We start from the raw sequence: 10116 nt of genomic DNA on the forward strand, positions 1-10116 counted from the left end.
GTAAAGGAACACAACTGTCTTAAATTAATCATTTTCCTAATTTGAAAAATACCCTCCGTTTTCCCAGTAATTAATTTCAGTTCAAGAATTCAAAAATTCAGCTGCAGTGAAGTTTAATCCATCTCTATAAACACACAAGAATGGAAAAACATGCAGCTGTTCAGAGGCTTCCAGCAATACCCAGAAATATGTGTATAAATTTCCAAAAAGCAAAGCAGATTTAAAAAGCCCACATAGAAGAGAAGAGAAAAAAAAATCTTGAATTAAAACTCTCCATTTGTTATTGGTGCGTGATTTATGTAGGATCAGTTGTCACTCACTTTCGCTTGCCCCAGTATAACAGCATATGCAAGTGGGAGATATTAGGTACATAGTGAAAATGTGATGTGATGCAACTCCCCAGCAGTTTCAGGATGGGAGTCTCTTTACAACGAATAAAATGATTTCTGTATTTGTATTTTTCAGATGTTCAGACAACACAAAATCTTGCCACAGTAGATTAAACAGAAAAATAACAGTTTTTGAAACACGACCTCCAGAAAACTAATTGCAGAAGAAATATTCATTCTCAGTCCAATAAATCCTTAATTTTAAATGTCAGCTGCAAAGCATAAATCCCCTTAATAGATTTCAAACTGCGGTGACAAAGTTGTAATTGTAGGGTCCAGCCCACTCAAAAATAAACCAATGCTCTTGCTCTGCATTAGCCAGTCTTCTGCTGTTTTTCTGTTTGGTTGGTTGGTTTGTTGTTGTTGTTTCAATTTGTTTGTTGGTTTTTTTTTTTTTGGTTGGTTTGTTTGACAGTTTTTCTTTTTTTTTTTTTTTTTGCTGTTTTTTTGTTGTTGCATTTTAATCTCATCTCTTATCTTTTAGGAATTTTCCATTGCATTCCTGAGCCTGGTTCTGGATTACTTTCATCTCAGATTGAATTGAACCTTGTTGCCATTCCCCAGTAGATGTCTGAAGTGCAAAATCTACTTGATCATAACTTTCTGTGTGGTTTACTGCAGGGTAGCATGCATGTAAAAACCCTGAAGTCATGTGAAATAGGAGCCTTGACCTCAAGACACAATAAAGTTGGCTGGTTAGGTTGTAGCTCAAAAGGTCACTTTTCTGGGACTGCCTCTGAGGGCTGTTTTAAACTAATTATTACCTTTGATTTTAACTTACCATTTGTTAAAAAAAAAAAAAAAGTGAAAGAGAGAAAATTAATTCAAAAAAAGAAAAGGAAAAAAAAAAGGGAAAAAAAACAACTCTCAGTTATTATTATTTAAACAGTTTGACTGGCATGTATATAACATCATGGACATATGAAAAGACAAGCCTGAAGAGCTTATAGTGTAAAATAGACAGAAAGCACTGTGCATAATAAAAGCAGACAGCGGAGAGTTATGTATGTGTATGTGGGAAGAGTGGGGAGGTGTATAGAGAAATATGCAGAGTTGGGAAATATTCTACCAACTGACACTGATTATGATATTTTTCTTTCTTGCTCTATTTTCATGTAAGTATGGTAATAGCTTTGTTTTTCTCTATTTGCTTGTTTGTCAGTGAGATATTCTATTGTGGAAGCTTGTCTTCTGATTTCTTTTCCTGTTCTAGGTTCCAGTACTATAGGTAATACAAGTACATCTTTATTCTTCTACTCAGCCATAGCAAACAACACTGAAATCCAAAAAAATGTTATATATGCTTCCCTTGGCAGCTTTTCCACAGCAATCCACAGTGACTCACTACTGCAAAGTACGATTCACAATTAACAGAAAATATAAAAGAACCTGCAATTCTGGGCTTCTGACGCTATCATCCCCTTACAAATACCTGACACATCTTTAGTTTGTTTTTAGTAAAGAGTTTATAAACAAACAAACAAACAAAAAGATATTTGCTGTCAATCCCTTTTTCCTTATGATCAGCTGCATTAGACAATCAAAAATGCAAAAAGAAGGGGAAAAAAAAGAGAGCTAAATAGCTTCTTCCCAGTGTTCTTTAACAAAGAAGATGAGTACTACATAGGCTTTATTCTTTTTAGGTGTTGAAAGTGAGACACTATCAGAAATAAGAGTATCAGAAAAGGTGATGGAACAAGCCGAGAAATTAAACTGCAATCAATCAGCCGGACCAGATGGTATTCATCCGAGAGTTCTGACGGAACCGAAGACCAGCACAAGTGAGCTGCTAACAAAAATATGTAATTTATCATTAAAAACAGCTACCGTACCAGAGGACTGGAGAATGGCCAAGGTTGTACCCATCTCTTAAAAAGGTGCTAATGATGATCCTGGGAATTATAAAGCAGAAACTCTTACTTCAGTACTAGGAAACTGTTCAGAGAATCACTAAAAATAATATGCCCAGGCACACAGATAGCAAGGAAAAGCTGCAGTGCTCCTACCTAAATCCTCTCAGCTCTCTTAGAACTACAGGAAAGAGTTAATTAACCAGACGATAAAGTAGAACCAGAAGACACAATTTATTTAGTGTTTCCAAAAGCGTGTGGTAAGGTCTTTCGCAAGAAAAAAACAAACAAACAAACAACAAAAAAAAACAACACAGCAGCTCCAGAATTAGAATCCAGTTATGCTGAAAAACTGGATAGAGAATGGAAAACCAAAAACCCAAAACAAACCAAAAACATCAGAACCCTTAGAATGGAAAACCAAAAAACCTTAAACATCAGAACCCCTAGAATTTTGCCCATCAAAAGCATTTTATAAAGGCTAGCAGATGACCACTACTTCTTTACAAGCTGGTTATATCAGAGGTTGAGGAACTTACTTAGAATAGTAAAGGACAGCTGTGGCAGAACCAGGATTTTGGATTGTGAGTGGCCAGGTTCCAGAGCTGTGGTGAGCTCTCTAGACAGCGTCCCCTCCTGCAGGTACTGCAGAAAGATCCCTGGTCAGTGGGAGCAGGGAGAAATGCCCCTGGGATTGATAGTGGCAATGAGGATGGTCTTGTTCAATGTGGTCATTAACTCTCTTTAAAAAAGCTTCAGAAGTGAAAATGGTAAAATTTGTTTTCACTGCACTAGCCGCGGCTTGCTTTCTGGTGTTTAGACCCGGTGCCCGTTGATCTAAAGAGGAAAATTCATGACAGCACTTGGCCATTTCTTCAGTTAGCTGAATTTAGGCAAAGCTTAAAGAAATTCTAGAGTAAGCCAGTGAACTAAGATAACACGGCAACATGATAGCAGGTAGACTTAAACAGACTAGTGCCAAGGAGTGCATGCTGGAAAATATTTTCAAGAACTGATGGCAATTAATTAGCAGGGGAAATTGTAAGCATCCTTCACAGAAAAACGCTAGCCAGCATATTGCAGTAGCTTAGAAAACATACAAAAGCAAGACACTCAGATACATTAAGAACAAAAAAGATGGTTAAACATAAAATATTACTATGTGATTTCATGAGTAAAAGCTGTATTTCTGGACATTCCATCATATTTTTGTCATTGCATTATAGACGAGACATAGCAAGAAAACACTCAGAGAAATGCAGTAAACATGATTAACGAAACAGGAGATGGGACTGAGTTAGAAGGTAGATTTAAAAGAAGAATTCATTTAATTTAGAAGCATGAAGAGGATGAAGAGTTTTAGGACCGTATAAAATTTCAGTTGATGCAGAAGAGCTTGGATGTTCCTGTTTATTCTGTTTCGTTTCACTAAAAAAATAAGTGAGAGGCACATTTAAATGAATATATGGAGATGCACTTTTTTATATTATTAGAAGATATAGCTGAATTGTGAAATTTATTGCAGCTACAGAAGATGGAGGAAAACAGCTTTGGGGCAATGCTACTCTTTAGTACGAAAAAAAAAGGAGGGAATAAAGGATTAGAAAAGAAAAACAGAAGCTAATGAAAGGAGTAAGAGTAACTCTTTGTCATGCCCTCCAGTTCCCTTAGAGCCTTCAGCTGGCCCTTGGCATAAAGACCATGTAGCCAGCGGTATGCAAGTTTGGAGAAAGAGCATCCCGGCTTGCAGAGAAAGACCCAAGAAACAGCTATCCTATACAGCACGCTTCCCTCTCTAAAATCATTGCATTTTCAGACAAATCCAAACAAGTGCTGCTGTAGGTCTCCCCAGCTCCCACTTTTCAGTGTTAGTGTGTCAGACTTCCACTCCTGGACAGGGCTATGGGGCAGAAGGAGGGAAGAGGAGCCTGGTCCCCCATGGAGGGGGAGACAGCAGCTTGCGCTGCGTGCTGCTCAATGTCCCTTCCAGCCCTGCCCACCGATCCACAAGCATGCCGACGGTAATCCCCTGAGAGGGGAGAGAGCAGTGGGAACTCGATGCGATTCTCCTCATGGAATTTCTCAGCACTTTTTCCTTCCTCAGGATTTCTCCCGAGAGAGGGGAGTATTTAGCCCTTACTTAGCTTTACCAAAGTATTAGACGTTTATTTGATTAAGTACAGCATCTGCAGCCACACTAGCAAGAATAAAAATTATAAGGGCTATCAATCCTCATACTTCAGGGCATAAGCTGATCACCAGCTGGGGTCGAAAAGAAATTTCCCTCTGTGGTCCAGTGCTGCAATTAGGTGTGCTGGGGGGGCGATGCCTTCCCCGCCGCCTCAGGCACCGGCCGGGCTGGGAGGCCCAAAGCTCCCCGGCTGGATGGGCCACCGGCCTGCTCCAGCATGGCGATTCCTTTGTTCCCAGGCCTGGATGTCCCTGCCGCCAAGCCACATGAGTTTGTCAGAGTGTCAAAATCAAGCGTTAATTATAATTCCAAAAATAAAGGAATATTCATGAATTATTATGTTGGCAATAACCGTGTGTAGTACAGAACGGACAAAAACAATGTCTGCTGTGGAGTAAAAGGAAGTTGACAGCTCCGAGCACAAGGCGGTTTCTGTTTCCAGTTACCCTCCAGAGCTCCTTGCACCCGAGAGTCAACACCTCTGAGAATAATAAAGTAATTGCAATTTTGTTTTATAGTATTCTGACAACAAATTTGATTCAATAGTGTCTGCACAGTTCAAACAAAACAAACACTCCAACAGTTTGACTGTGCGATGCTGATATTTTTTTTATCAGCTCAAATTTAATCCAAAAAAAAAACAGTGCAATGGTCTTGATGAATATATTTTAAATAAAATTTCTTTCGCGTAGTACTCTGGTTCCATCAGCATTTTGATAGAACTCAGGAAAAAAAAAAACCAATAGCTGTTTTATTCCTGTCATGTTCTTTTTCTAAAGCAACTCTCGGAGATGATTGCAAGAGTACATTAAAGGCATGCATTTTTGAAGTTAGTCAGTTGTCAAAGTGATTCTGGGGGTTGACAATCACATTTAAGACAAATGTAGAAATCTGAAGGAAATGCTTACAAGCAATCCCATATTCTGGGTAATAATTTAGTTTGGAAATGCATCCAGTTCAAGGGTTAAATGAAAGCAAAAGCAATCACTTCAACCATGTTTTTGAAGAAAATAAAACAGCTTGATGTAAGCTAAATGAAGGGGGTCTGTGACTTAAAAGGAATGGACAGATAGAGAAAAAGGTCAGAAGATTAAATTTTCCCTAAGGGAAAAGTCATTCTTTGGAATCATTAACCTCCTTCTAGGTCACTACTGAAAAAAACAGCAGGAAATCCTACTGCTCCTAGAAAGATGGGTGCATCGTATACCGCCCACTGACCTAGCAACTCTATGGCAAACATAATTGTGCTTACAAATTCTCCTCCAGGCATGCTTCGTTTTAGTATGCCCATTTTAAAGCAATATGATCTTTTAGCTGAACTCTGAAGTGTATCCATAAAGACCATATTCTAGGGGCTTGGGATGTTAAAAAGAGGAGTCACTTGTTTAGATGTCTTTTAACAGGGAGAAATCTGGAAGTGGTGTTTGTACATTTAAAAGTTGGTCAGTGATAGGTATCCATTATATATTTCTCTTTGGGACTGAAATTAACTAATTAATTAGTTAATTTCAATTTATTTTAGTGGCTTTCTGTAACTTAAAACACATCAGGATGCCAGAATCAACAACATGTTTCAAAATATCTTTTTGTTTCAAGGAAACTACCTGAGGGTGTGCTTCCCAGTTTCTATTGCAAGCCAATTCTGCTCCCTCCTAGAGAAGCCAGAGAGTGAGCATTACACCAAGTAGGAGGATTGGTGTATGTGTGTATATATATATATACACAGATGTATTTAATGAATACAATCTTCCATAAAGCATTTGGAAGGCATTCTACAGCATTTTTCAAGTCATATTCAGATAAACAGTTCTACCAATTTTGATGGAAACAAGTATCTTGTCATGGTCAAGTCCAAAAATAAATGGGGGAAACTACCTGCCATCATTTTGTACCACAGGATATCATGCAGAAACACTCATATTTACATTGAAATGTGACCTCTTTTTCTTCCTCACTTGCTACAGAAATAAAACTATCGATCAACATAAATGTGAATTCATATTTGCTTTTGATAGAAGCCCCAGTCAGCAAGGACTGGCAGGCAGCTGGATGCCTGTGGCTGTGCAATGCCCCTTGTCTACTCGGAGACTCCAGGCGAAGTCTGCACCCTCCTGCAGAATCAACAACTTCATCTTAAGGATTTGTTTCCAGGAAAATATTCTGAAAACTATTTTAAAATCTTTTGTCACTGGTAAGAAAATTTTCAGGGGAAAAAAATAAAAGAAAAAAAAAAGCATATTAAGAAGAGAATTCTGACATGGAAATAAGACCAACAACTTAAAGGTTGCATTGCAAAGGGCAGTGAGAATATTGGGTTATCTATTAAAATGTCTCGAATCTCAGCCCTCTGAATGAACATAGATCAATACTTTTTTTTTTTTTTTTTTTTTTTTTGTAATTTGATGTAGTCTCTTTGTTTTTATGTATATGAAATTGAAAAAGAAAAATAAACAGAAATGATCACAACTACTTTGCTGTTCTGGAAGAAGATGCCCTGAATAACTTTAATTTCTGAAATTGTGCATCTTACAAAAATCCACTTTTCACATGTAAGCAAGATCTTTCAAGATTTCAGAAGACAATGGCATGACCTCTGGAGAATAAAGGCATTGAAAGAAGTAGCTAAGCGAAAGACAAATACAGCATAGTTAGTGGGAATTAGCACCCTTTGCAAAGCTTAGATGAGGACAGAATCAGTGAAGTCACAATCACACTGAAGTCACATTCCTTAAAAATGATCATTTTTACTCATGTTCACACAATTGAATAGCCAAGAAGCAAGAATCTCTTCCTGAATGTTAGCAGCCCGTTGCATAATGTAAATCGGGCACATAGGTAACGATTTCCTGATATGTGTATGGCAAGAAAGAGCATCGTGTGCCTCACTTGCTTTCTAGCCAAAGTGCATTTCTGAGGCAGGAAATCAAAAACACATCACAAACCTTGCAAGTAGGCTACACAGACTCGCTCTGCTGATATTAGTAACTGTCAAGAGGCTGTCAGACTCTGGGAGTCACCACGACCCAAAGCAATGCTCCCCCAGAATCTCCTCCCCAAAAGTGTGTTTCTGATCATGCTTGGCTAGGAAATAGTGAGGAAATATTACACTGTTGTTGCAGCTGCTTAGAGAACTCCTCAAATTCAGTGCAAACACTGCTCTGAAACAAAGCGACCGAAGAATGTTGCAGCAGAGACCTCAGCTGAGAAGCTAGATGCAAGATTTATTATGACACAGTGCAGAGGATATCTGAAAGGGAAGTCTAACTAAAGCATTAATGTGTCTTTTTCTTCTATTTTTTTCCCCCGTCTTCTTTTTCCTTTGTAATTCATATATATATGAATTGTTTCTTTTCTCAAGTGAAACAGCATCTGAAATGATCAAAAATTTTAGGAGGTGACTATTTCCTAAGATCTTTTCTACTTTTTTTTTTTTTTTTTTTTTTCTGTGTTCTAGTGTTCTCTACCCACAGGACTCTGAAATGCTGAAATTTCAGCAGTTCATATGTCTGCCTGCCCACTTCTTTTATTAAAGGGTTGTGTTTCTTTTCTGTCAACACCTATTCTTTAGCATACATCTCTGCTATCATTCAGGAAAATGTTGGCATAACCCTTTTTTTTTTCTTTTTTTCTTTTTTCCTTTTAAATTCATTTCTAAAGCTGCGTTTTTCCTTTTAAGTCACCTTCATTTCTGTCATCGGTTTCAACCCCAAAGTTCTCACTTTTGCAAGACAATGAGCTATTTTCACACATGTAAAACGCTGGGTAAAGTGGAATCACAGATGTCACATTTACATGTTTATGTTTTCTGCTTTTTTTTTTTTTTTCTCAGTCTGTCGCTCGGTTCAGCTCTCCAAGCCCAAGGTATTTCAGTGGAGCTGAGACTCCCCCAGTTCCTCTGCCCAGACCTCCAGCTTTACAAAATAAGCAGGTATCTCGAAATACGTGGCAGCTTCAGTTCCAGGGATAAAAGCATCTGCTGTGAAATCCAACAATGACCCGTGCACAAACGCTCACAGTCTCTCCCACACGTGACCCGTAAACCAGCCTAGTTAATTTTCCATACGGTCTTGTCCCTTTTTATGTGGAAAAAAAAAAAAAAAGGAAGGAAAAAAAAAAAAGGCTGAAAGGTGAGTTTTGGGGAAGAAATCCCTCCCAGGCTCCCCTTGCCAGGGTTGCAAGGGGGGAGGGAGGGCAAGAGAAGACCTGCTTTTGGCTCAGGGCAGGAGAGGCCGTGGGATCTGCCCCCAGATCTGGCGGATCGGTGGGATGCCATGACCTCTCACCCTGGTGCCTCGGCAGCTCTACGCCATTGTTCCCGGGCTCGGGCTGGCCGGCCGAGAGTAGGGGGTGCCGGAGAGGCTGCACACTCCCCTGCTGGGGGTCCCCAGCCCTGTTCCCACCATGAGGTGCAGCGCTGGGGGCAGCCTCTTGTGCTCGGCGTACTCAGCTTGGCGCAGCACAGGTTGCCTCTGCTTGGAGGTCTGGGAGATGTGAGCCTGTATTGTACCGATGGGTTTTATTATTGGTGTTCAGGGTGCTCAGATAATGTGAAAAAGAGCCATGCAGGTGAAAATATACATTCGCTGGAAGTTGCATGTGCACATTTAATTTGCCTTCTTCAAACACTTTTGTCTGCATGCACAAGAGCTTGTTGTATTCTCTCCTGCACGGAGGCCAGGAGTGAACCGCTCGGCTCCGAGCTCCAGTTACTTGTACCATGCTGACCTGCAGCTATCCTCTCCTCACATTTTTCAAAGGCTTCTAGTTTGGCCAGATCGGGCTCTTTTTTCACAGAAACACAAAAAGGCTCACTGCTGTCACCAAAAGTGACACCCTCCACATACATCTCCCTCCCTCTCCTGCACATCTAATTATCAAGTCTCTTTTCCAAAGTATGAGATCTCTAGAGCTTCTCAATGAAGGGTTTGTAATAATTCTTTTAACATGGCAAAACACCACATTATTCCCTAAACATTAATGTTGCATGAATGCGAGACTTCTTTTCCCCATGAAATTTCCTTTTTGATTTTACAAAACAGAAAGTGCAATTTAAAACAATGCTAATGGAGTGCCTATATTCCATATTCTAAAATTATTTGGTGTGGTGCCAGTAACCGGCTTGCTAAAATGCTTGTCTGAGGCACCCACCCGACCTTCAACAAGGGCATGAGAGCCCTTCCTTTCATGACAGAGACCTTCTGAGCACCCAGTACAACACACCATATTGTAGTTGGCCACTTGTGTACTGAAAAGCCAGAGCATCGTATTTTGGACAGTAAAAAAATACAGCTCAACCACTCGGCACTAGCTAAATCGATATCTACGAAAGTGATTAGATGTGAACATTGCATCGGTTAAGCAGCAGCCTTTTCACTTGCTCCCAGTAGAGCTCAGGTTCTCAGGAGGTGATCCAGACCCAGAGAATACAATGAATTGTAAAACTAATTTGTGTAATAACTTTCTGAGTTATGTTATAGGTTGTGGACAAGGGGAAAAGCAATTCCGCAGGCACATCCTGCCCACAGTGTCTTTCAGCTGTTATTTGGGACGTGGCCTTTTTCCCCTCATGATGTTAGGATGAGGCACAGACCTCTAAACTCTCAAACAACCTGAGATGCTACAGTACTTAGAGGAGAAGGCCACGTTCAGGAACACATACACAGAAAAATGGAAAGACTGTAGATAT

The 10116-nt window shown here is 39.7% G+C and overlaps 1 long non-coding RNA gene across 3 annotated transcripts in view; it reads left to right on the plus strand.

Moving 5' to 3' along the window:
- Positions 1-1095, plus strand: part of LOC118256783 (uncharacterized) — a 3696-nt gene extending 2601 nt beyond the window's left edge. For all 3 annotated transcript variants that reach the window (XR_007707928.1, XR_007707927.1, XR_007707926.1), the window contains one exon: positions 874-1095. This is a non-coding gene — a long non-coding RNA (uncharacterized LOC118256783). The remainder of the gene's footprint in view (positions 1-873) is intronic.
- The last annotated feature ends 9021 nt before the right edge of the window (positions 1096-10116 follow it).

Source organism: Cygnus atratus, chromosome 2 (assembly GCF_013377495.2).
Source record: "Cygnus atratus isolate AKBS03 ecotype Queensland, Australia chromosome 2, CAtr_DNAZoo_HiC_assembly, whole genome shotgun sequence".
NCBI lineage: Eukaryota > Metazoa > Chordata > Aves > Anseriformes > Anatidae > Cygnus > Cygnus atratus.